This window comes from Copadichromis virginalis, linkage group LG22 (genome assembly GCF_057382275.1).
Source record: "Copadichromis virginalis isolate Kocher_CV1m ecotype Utaka linkage group LG22, C_Virginalis_male_GT1.1, whole genome shotgun sequence".
Taxonomy (NCBI): Eukaryota; Metazoa; Chordata; class Actinopteri; order Cichliformes; family Cichlidae; genus Copadichromis; species Copadichromis virginalis.
In genome coordinates this window covers 25,757,909-25,768,552 of record NC_140638.1, presented here as the reverse complement: position 1 = coordinate 25,768,552, position 10,644 = coordinate 25,757,909, and the positions used below count along the sequence as shown (strand labels likewise).

At 38.2% G+C, this 10,644-nt stretch overlaps 2 long non-coding RNA genes across 5 annotated transcripts; both read left to right on the top strand.

The window, feature by feature from the left end:
* The first annotated feature begins 2,813 nt into the window (after window positions 1-2,813).
* On the top strand, window positions 2,814-6,456 carry LOC146683472 (uncharacterized). 4 transcript variants are annotated; one of them, XR_014917620.1, is made up of 5 exons: window positions 2,814-3,157; window positions 3,840-3,905; window positions 4,256-4,411; window positions 4,864-4,956; window positions 5,255-6,456. It is a non-coding gene; the product is annotated as an uncharacterized LOC146683472 (long non-coding RNA). The 4 variants fall into 4 exon arrangements; XR_014917621.1 differs by having other exon boundaries at window positions 2,814-3,313; XR_014917622.1 differs by having other exon boundaries at window positions 2,814-3,884.
* A 3,334-nt stretch (window positions 6,457-9,790) lies between these two features.
* Window positions 9,791-10,644, top strand: LOC146683471 (uncharacterized). The gene is made up of 2 exons (XR_014917570.1): window positions 9,791-9,931; window positions 10,017-10,644. It is a non-coding gene; the product is annotated as an uncharacterized LOC146683471 (long non-coding RNA).

Here is a 10,644-nt window from a genome sequence, read left to right as displayed (position 1 = left end):
GACGTAGAAGGAATTTCCTTCTCTGCCACGTTTTGTTTGTGTGATTTCTGTTTAGAAACAAGAAAAGCAACATCAGTAATGGCATAAAACAAAGTATATGGTAAGAAAATACAATATCCTTCATTTGGATTCAAAATTCAGTTTTTACAGAAATCATCCAAGAAGCTTCCTTAAAAGTTTCAAAAATGCTTATTTACCATAAGAAAACATTCAGAGAAATGTGCTGCGAGTCTCTTCAAACTTACCTTTCTGTGAAAAAGAAGTTTAAACATCTTTGGACTTGATGTGATCGCAGCCAAAATCTCCTCAGCTTTGCAAAAGTTCAACTGAAAACAAGCAGTCAAAGGTTGTATATTTATAAACTTTCAGCATAGAACGTTCATACCCTGAACAGCAAACATCAGCATTATGATGTATGGGGCTCATTTGCATATTTTGGAATGTATGCTCATTTGAACTGTATGGTGCTCGTCTCCAAGCAACTGCTACAAAATACAGGTCAAGTCAAGTGGCTTTTATTGTCATTTTAACCACGTGCAGAGGTACTGTACAGAGTGAAATGAGACCGCGTTCCTCCGAGACCCTGGTGCTATATATGACATATACGGACAAACCCAGGACTACATAAAGTGCAGTGTGCATAAATTGCAAAAATAAACAAGACAAAACAGTGCAAAACTAGACAGAACAGGACGATACAGACACAAGACAATGGAAATGTGCAAAATGCTGAGTATTGTGCAAAAGTAACTTGGTGTCTGTATGTATGTGTATGAGTGTGAGATACTGCAGATAAGTGCTTGGTAGTGACATGTGTGAAGGTGTGCGTGTGCCAGTGCAGTCACTGAGTGTTCAGGGGTCTGACGGCTTGTGGGAAGAAACTTTTCCGTAGTTTGGTAGCGAGGGCCCGGATGTTCTGGGACCTCTTTCCAGAAGGCAGCAGGGTGAAGAGTGTGTTTGAAGGCTGTGTGGGGTCCTCCAGCAAGCGGGTGTTATAAGGAGGGGAGAGGGACTCCAATGATCTTCTCAGCTGCTCTCACAATCCGTTGTAGGGTACTGCGATCTAATACGCTGCAGTTACCATACCAGACAGTGATGCAGCTACTTAGGATGCTCTTGTTAGTCCCACTGTAAAAGGTGGTGAGAATGGATGGTGGGAGATGGGCTTTCCTCAGCTTCTGCTTGAAGTAGAGACGCTGCTGGGCCTTCTTGGTTATGGAGCTGGTGTTGAGGGAGCAGGAGAGGTTCTCCGCCAGGTGGACACCAAGAAATCTGGTGCTCTTGACGACCTCCACAGAGGATCCATTCATGTTAAGTGGGCAGTGATCCCACTGTGCTCTCCTGAAGTCAACAATCTCTTTTGTTTTGTCCACGTTCACAGACAGGTTGTTGACTCTACACCTCTACAGATGGCCCGCAGTGCAACCCTTCAGCTTCCTACTAGATTCACCTATATACAAATTTAAAGACCTAGGAGACTTACTTCTCGTCACAGAGTTGTAGCATTCACAAGATTTTCAGAAAACTTGAACTCAAGGTCAAGGTCACTGATATTCAAACTGACCCCAGAACTTTAGTAGATGCACCAATGGTATCAATTCAAAATCCTACGCTTCTCGTTCCATTTTTATTTCACTATCTGTAACTAAGACAAATCAACAGTATTTGAGACACAAGTCACTATTAAAGTGGTTAGTGAGACTCCACATCTGATAACAGTATAACACACTGCTTATTTATGTAAAATTGTCATCAATAAATGTGTTCAAAACAGAAGCTACACTGGCTTTAAAAGTTTTTGTTAACTCTGACTACCTGTCTGCTCTTACCTGTTTCTTTTGCTCTCTGCTGTCTTCATCCTCCATCCAACTCTACATTGTATTGTTAGGGATGACATGATGAAACTGAAGGGTGTCTGGGCACCGAAAAAAGAAAAGAAGAGAGATTGGATTAGGCTGCAGCTGGCGTGCCATTCTCTCACTTCAGGATGAGATGCTGTGTCTTCTTACGTTAATCTTGTAAAACAGGATGTAGGCTGAGTGCTGCTGTTCCTCACAAGCTGCAGATCCAGTTGTGTGCAGCACCTGTGCGTCATTATAGGTGAGCCAAGGATCTGATGTAGAGTGTGGACTCTCCTCGGGACGGACAGAATTACAGATGCAGCAGCTGTTTCCGATGTATGGAAACCTGACACACAAACAAAAGTTTACAGTATCAGTGTAAAATAATTCATTTTGTCCAGGTTGAGAAGGTGAGATTTGGTCCTTGTGCACCACGTGTACTCACCTGAAGCTGTCTGTAGTCTGAATTTTATTTTCCATTATTTATCCACCGCCCAAATGTTTCACTGCGCTACTGCAAAAAGGTAAAAACACAAACACACAATTAGACACTGAGCACTGGATGTGCATGCATGCATGAGCTTTGAAGTTTAAACTTTTTTTTATCATCAACAATTTTTATTTATTTCATTTTAAACTTCAATAACAGAGCTTAAGGATAACTACATAAATAAATAGTTTAAAAACAAACAAACAAAAACAAAACACAACAACAAAAAACAAAACAAAGGGAAGTTATCCTATTCTTTCTTCGCACACCAATTCCCACACCACCACTCTGTCATTACTCCTCTGTTCTTCAAGTTACAGAAAGCCAGCTTGTAAAGGGGGACCAAATACAATCATATTGATGCAATTTGTCTAATAAACCATAAGTCACTTTTTCGTAAGACACCAACTTAGCCATTGTCTTTAGCCACTCTTCATAGGGAGGGGGGGTTCTTTTTCCGCCAATGTCTTACACTCAAAAAAATGAATGAGGTGGATTGTTCAGTGTATATTAATTATTTATTTTCATTTTACTTAAAATATATGTTTTTGTTAAGTTAACATATGTTTTTCTAATCAAGTCTACGTAATTGTGTCTATTATTCAACGTACATAATACTAATGTGTTACTTGATCGCATAACATTTAAGTTAAGTCAATGAGGATCGATATACCTTGTATATCCACAAGGTGGCAGTAATGCAAAAACAGTTGTAATGAAACCGCGCAGAACAAGAAGGTTTCACGGCTTGTGCCTGCTCATGCGCAAGACTTCAAATTTAACTGAAAAAGGCTGTTTTGGCGCCAAGCTGCTGTTTCTTTGAGAGGTAAGACCACTTTTTTCTTTGACTATGTTGTGTAGTATCTATATGTCCAGCATGGTTATATTTTGCGTTTGTCTTACAAGACATGTTATATCGTTTGCGTGTGCTTGTTTTACATTAGTTTTACTGGGTCCTGGACATGCTTATTTTGTGGACTGTGTAAGAAACATTTTTATTGTTTTTTGTTTTATTAAGGGATTAGCTACAGGGGTTCATGGGGTTATTTTTCCATTTGCTTTCTTGGGATTCCTTTTCTGTAATCCGAGAGTCGGAAATATCGAATAGGATAGCAAGGATAGCATAAAGTGACATTTAAAATCCAAAAAGTCAAGGGCGAAAGCCACTGTGACACCATTGTTCTGCTCTATCAGTAATCTGTATTATGTAAAAATGGTCTGTAAATACAGCATGTTTCCTAGCGGAGTTATACATATCAATGTAGTTATAAATTACAGTTTGTGAAAGTACACACTTAATTTTTTTAATAAAATTATTCAAGACATATGAGTGGACAGACAATGGAGGTCGACAGACCTGGTGATAATTGCTTCTATAGAAAGTTAGCACATGGCAGTGTCAATCTCTTGCTTTTCTTCTGAGTAGTATTTATTTAGTTGTAATTCAAACAATAATTTGCTTCTTGAAATTAAGTAATGAATTTCTTGTTTTACTTTATAAATCTCAGATCCTGCCTTTACCTGCTCCCTCCTATACTGATGTGGTGTATGTGGTACTGCTGAGCTTGTATGTGGTATGTGAACTGTTATACTTTTAAAAACAAAACTGTTTTATAAGTTAAGTTTTCTTTTGTGACCCATCCCATGCCCCTGTTATTTCGTCTCCACATCTGAACCATGGTAAAGGTTGCAGTTCAAGGGCTTGAGGCATGAAATTCTTTTCAGATCAGCTGTGATCAATATTTTTTGGAACTTGATAAATAACAATAAAAGCTGTAATGGCTCCATTAGCATTTTGTGTAAATGTTTGTGTTAAAATTATAGCTTTAATGAGGTCTTTCTACATTAGTTTTAGTTTGTATATGTGTACATATAGTATGTATATTTACAGTACAGTATGTTGTGTTTGTTGACATATTTTCAGGTGGAAGCAGAATATGTGAGGATTACTACTGCTGCACATGTTCCAAGGCTTTTTACACAACTTGACCAATACACTGACCAGCTCATAAAAGTCTTCAAGAAAAAAGGAGGCGTTGCAGGGAAGAAAATTAGACAAACTTTGGCCCCAGCCACACAGGTGCGTTATTCTGTTGGTAGCAAAATATTATGGCTAATAAGATCATTTTCAAATTTAAACAGCTAGTGTATGGTAGCTGCACAGTGCACTTACATTTATATTAAGCAAGACAAAGTTTGGTACTCAAAACGTTGGAAAATTTAAATTACCTAAACATATGTAAAATCTGATCCCTTGATTTAGGTTAAACCAGAAGTGAATGTTTTTATGTTATGTTTTGAATGCAAAAAAGATGATGTATTAGTTTGTCTTTACCTCCATTATGGACATATATAATGTGGTGGAAACCCTGCCCAACAGGTTAACTATTCATGTCCATGTGATGATTAGTTGGTCTTGTGTACATGTCTATCTGTGCAGTGGCTATGTCATTCATTTTGCGTATAATGTGAGTTTCTGTCATCCTAAAGTATATCTGTTTTCTCTTCCTGTATCTCTGCCACTCTCTACAGAAGGAAACCATTGAAAAGGGGAGGGAGTGTGTCCTCAGGGCACTACCTTTTTACCTGAATGAAGACCCAAGCATCCTCTTCAAAGAATAATTGGTTGGTAATTTTAGTTTCGTTTTTTATCTGTATTAAACCAAATTTTGAATAACTAATGTTGTTGCATGTTGTAATGTTGTTGTTGTTGTAATTTGCATGGAACCTGTTTAAATGTTTTGGGAAATCTTCTTGTATACCCAAACTATTTATATTTATCGTTGAATCTGTAGTCTGAAATAGTGGCGCACTGGGGTGCATGTTCCTAATATTGTGTTTACGTCATTAAAGGGTAGCTTTGGCCCTTTTTCTTTCTTTTTTTTAAAACTGGATGCCATTTTTCTATGTTTTTGTGTCTAAGCTACAGCTGTTCAGAGGGAGCTGGAACAAATTACCCTTGCTATCTTTACCATCGAAAGAGCTGATGCCAGCACTCCTCCAGCCGATGTGGGTATAACCATCTAGTGTGTCCTGCATGACCTGGAAGACCTGGCCTCTGCATGTGCACTCTTAATGGGTGGGATATATGCACTGAATCTCAGTTAACCTCAAGACTGAAAGCTAAGAGACAATCAAAAGTATTGAGATTTAAAGGATTTAATTGAGAGATGATACTGCACCAGAAATGTTGAAGGGTGGTGTGTATATTAGCGTTCAAGGCATATTGTTATGAGGTGGAAATATGTTCATATTCAGTTTGTGTTACATTGTGTGCATTGTAAAGGTAATTGCAATACATACTAAAATTAAGGGTAAGTTAGGAGGTTGATCTGATATCCCCGTGTTGGTGTTGTTCCCAGATCATCATACTAAATGTTGTTCCAGGATCAACATTGCAAGTGACCAATCAGAATGTTGTGACGTCATACTTTTGCGACTTCGGGAAAAACCGGCGTAAAACAAAAAACTGTACTTAAGCTGCGTGAAACCGCCTCTGTCCGCCGATCAACTGACCCTAACCCTAACCGTAACCCTTTAATAAACAGTAAGCAGAATTGATATTGTCCTTGCAACATTGGAATTTCATAAATGCACAAATGGCTTGGAATAGAATAACGTCACAACAATGTGATTGGTCACTTGCAATGTTGAACCTGGAACAACATTTTCATGATGGTCTGGGAACAACACCAACACGAGGATATCAGATCATCCAAGTTGGGAATGCAGGATGAATGTATATTTTGTGGACTTTTAAAGACGAACAATTGTTTCCATGTTAAAATGTTTACATCTGAAGTTTTTTGCCCAAACACTAGTAAAATAAATGTTGACAGTGGCGAGTGTTAAATGGTTACTGCTGTGCTGTTGCAAAAAAACTGAACGCTGACAAGCTGTTTTATTGTTAGACCATAATGTTGGCATGTTTTGTTAAAGTTTTATTTGGGATGGTGATGTAATTTTCTTTGATTGCTAATATCAGTGGACTATTTATTATTATTATTATTATTGTTGTTGTTGTTGTTGTTGTTGTTACATAATTTTTTTTTTTAAATTGTGGCTGTTGAGGTGGACACTTCACTTTGCATTGTTAAAGGAAAGCACTTCATTGGCATTGTGTTACTGGACTGACCCTAAGCAATCATTGCAAATAGCAACTTTGCTATCCATTTTAGACACTAAAAGAAAAAAACACTCACAGACCTTACTAGCATCACATGTGCATAACTCAAGTGTCATCTTATCAATGTGTTATGTGATCTTCAATGCGTTTTTTTTTTCTCTTCTATTTCTGGTAGATACAGACATTTAATTTAAAGTCTTGATGTTGCATCTGTCTACATACTGTTAATTACTAACCCTAATGAGCTGTTGTGTTTTATTTTGGACTGGGTTTACACAAATGCTCACTGAATGTGTTGGCAATAAAATAAATTAAAAAATAAGTTGGATGTACTTAATTCATTTGTGTGGAACCTGTTGACAAAATAGATTTATGTAAAACTAATTAATAAAGCACAAGGTGGCTGAAAATATAATATTTGAATTAATCTAACTTAAATTTAACATTTTACTGCCACAAATAAGAAATGTGTTGAAGTAACTAATCTAAACTATCTAACCTGAAAATATATCATCTATGTTCATACAACATAACTTGATTTAGTTAGTCTTAAATATGTCTTGTTAATCTTAAGTAGTTTTTTTTAATTAGATGAACTAAAGATTTTTGCTTTAAACTAACATAATTCAATTTCGTGGAACCTGTTGACAAAATAATTTTAATTAAAGTCAACGTTTCATTTTTTTGAGTGTAGCAGGACCCGTTTGGCCGTAGTAAGAGCCAAAATAATCCATCTTTTTGTATAACTGGAAAAATCTACAGGGAGTGCAGAATTATTAGGCAAGTTGTATTTCTGAGGAATAATTTTATTATTGAACAACAACCATGTTCTCAATGAACCCAAAAAACTCATTAATATCAAAGCTGAATGTTTTTGGAAGTAGTTTTTGTTTTTAGTTTGAGCTATTTTAGGGGGATATCTGTGTGTGCAGGTGACTATTACTGTGCATAATTATTAGGCAACTTAACAAAAAACAAATATATACCCATTTCAATTATTTATTTTTACCAGTGAAACCAATATAACATCTCCACATTCACAAATATACATTTCTGACATTCAAAAACAAAACAACAACAAATCAGTGACCAATATAGCCACCTTTCTTTGCAAGGACACTCAAAAGCCTGCCATCCATGGATTCTGTCAGTGTTTTGATCTGTTCACCATCAACATTGCGTGCAGCAGCAACCACAGCCTCCCAGACACTGTTCAGAGAGGTGTACTGTTTTCCCTCCTTGTAAATGGCTGTAGCTCAGGGCCCTGTTTCAGGAAGCCGGTTTAGTGGAAAAACTGAGTAAGTATACCCTGAGTTAACGAAAACTCTAGGTTTTCGGTTTCAGAAAGCGAGTTCAGCTGAAGCCTGAGTGAGTCACTATGACGACACACGCCGTGAAGCTAACCTGCCCCCTAGCAGGTTTACTACAACTAACCCTGACTGTCTCCGCCCCTTTGTCGGAAACCTGACAGTAGGAAGTGTCAGACATGGCGTGTCCCTTCCTTGAAGAACCAGTAGATCGTGAAGCCCAAATCCTCCGCAGAGCTCTCCGCCGGGAGAGAGTGATCAGAGCGCGTTTGGACATCTTATCATTTCCTGATGATTTTCTGTGCGAACGTTACCGTTTCTCAGCACAATCTATAATTTATTTGGATAACATCCTCAGGCCATATATTACGCATGTGACACATCGCGGACATGCTCTCAGTTCTGTACATATTATTTGTATTGCACTTCGGTTTTTTGCAAACGGGAGCTTTCTGTATAATATCGGTGACGCTGAGCACGTTTCCAAGGCTACCGTCTGTCGGGCAGTCAGGAATGTTACAGTTGCACTGAAACGTCTCCTGTACTCGTTTGTGGTGTTCCCCGGTCATAGACCCACAAGATTCATCAAAGAGGGATTCCACAAAATTGCAGGTATCAGGATGACCAAAACTTAATTTATGATGTGGTGATACTTGGACTAGAGATGGCACGATACCACTTTTTTATGTCCGATACCGATACCGATATCATAAATTTGGATATCTGCCGATACCGATATGAATCCGATATAGTGTTTTTTAATCAACAAAACTGTTTTTTAAAATATCTTGCTGCATTTTGCAAGTCTGCAAGTTCATACTCAAGTTTAAAACAACAACTACACTAAAGCTATTCTGTTATACCTGTATGCAAAAAAAAATATTTCATAGTTCAGCAATACTGATCAATCTAATAAACTTAGACCTACACCATCCTCCCTATTCTGGTATTTTAAAGAGTACTTAGTGTAAATATTAAGCAACCTAACTAATAGGGTTCCAACTCCCAGCAACAACAAAAATAAATAAATAAAAAATAGGGAACCACCCCTCACGCTCCACCTCATGATGCTTAATCAACGTAATCAACCTTAATTTGATGCAGTGTGAAAAAAAATGCACAGAAATCAATTATTTTTCAAGAAATATTAAATAGATTCAACATCTTTCTTCAACAAAATTGCAGAATGCACAGATGGTACCATCCCAAAGGAAAATGTACTATAGCTTACTAGGGTATATATATTAGACTTAATAGTCACTATATACAGTAATTGACTTCTATTCATTTTACATCAAATTAAAACTTTGGGTGTCAGATAATTATTTATTAAAAGCTCGACATTTTAAATGAGAATAAGAAAGAAAAGTATGTCTTTGTGCCCCCTTTTCCCTGTTAATGCCCTATCGGCCCCCCTGGCTAAACTTTGCTAGATCCGCCCCTGCACAGTTACCAGCCGTCAGCTGTAGAAAAAGATCCTGGAGTAGAAAGTAATATTAAATAAATTGTAACAACAGCTTATCAAGCTTAAACGTGCTGCTGTTGTTCAGCCGCTGGTTTCCTCTTTCTGGTGCAAAGTGGGCCAAAAACAAACGAGAGACAGACTCGCGACAGAAAAGCCGATCAGCTGATCATTTAAGCAGTTTCACGATTGAAGTAGCAGCAAGAAGAGGCAGTCGCTCCATATATCGCTTGTTAAGCTTAACGTGGGAATGCTTTACAAACATTCAGAGATGGACTTACACACTTGCTTTACTTCTCTCGGGGATAACTTTGTCGGAGATGAAATGCTATCCAGACCACCAACAGGTCCCGCATGCCACAGCCGCTCTATCACGTGATGCATACTGCTCCGACGTTCTGAGGTGAGTTACGGCGTGTTGCAAGTTTTGTGAGGTGCTTTCGTGATATTTAATGGATCGGATTACATTTTTTATTTTTCTCCGATATCCGATCCAGTAATTTAGGTCAGTATCGGACCGATACCGATACGTAATATTGGATCGGTCCATCTCTAACTTGGACTACTACTTAAATTTTACATTTATTTTCAGGGTTCCCAGGCGTGATTGGCTGTATAGATGGTACTCACATTCCAATCATTGCTCCTTCAGTAAATGAAGGAGACTATGTGAACAGGAAGTCTTTCCACAGCATTAATGTACAGGTACATAGTTCCCTGTAGCATTTCAAACTAACAAATTATTTCATCATAGTAATGGATGCTAATTTGTGTTCTCTGCACTGTGAAGATCATATATGATGCTGCCAACATCATCACAAATGTGGAAGCCAAGTGGCCAGGCTCTGTCCATGACTCACAAATATTCCGTGAATGTACACTGAGCACAAAATTTGGACATGGTGAGTTGAAAATACTTTAAAATATATAAAGACCAATTGCTTCAGGGACATTTGAACTGAAGTGTATCCTTCTGTCTTAGGAGAGTTCACTGGCTACTTGCTTGGTGATAGGGGGTATCCATGTTTACCCTATTTGCTTACCCCTTACTCTGACCCTGAACCGGGCCCACAGCAGCGATATAATCTGGCTAATTGCAGGACAAGAGCCAGAATTGAAATGACTATCGGAATGCTTAAGGCCCGGTTCCAGTGCCTGCAAAGACTCAGGGTCACCCCAGAAAGGGCATGTGACATTATTGTGGCATGTGTGATTCTTCACAACATTGCCACAATTAGAGGAGAACACTGTCCTTCTGAACCAAACATCAGCAGTGATCCAAACCATGAACATCCTGACCCTCCCACGGACATACAAGATGGAAGCGCAGTCAGAGACACCATATGTCACAATCATTTCTTTTGACCCATCACCTCAACATGTTGAAAGAAGAATAAACAGATTTTTTGTTCAACTGG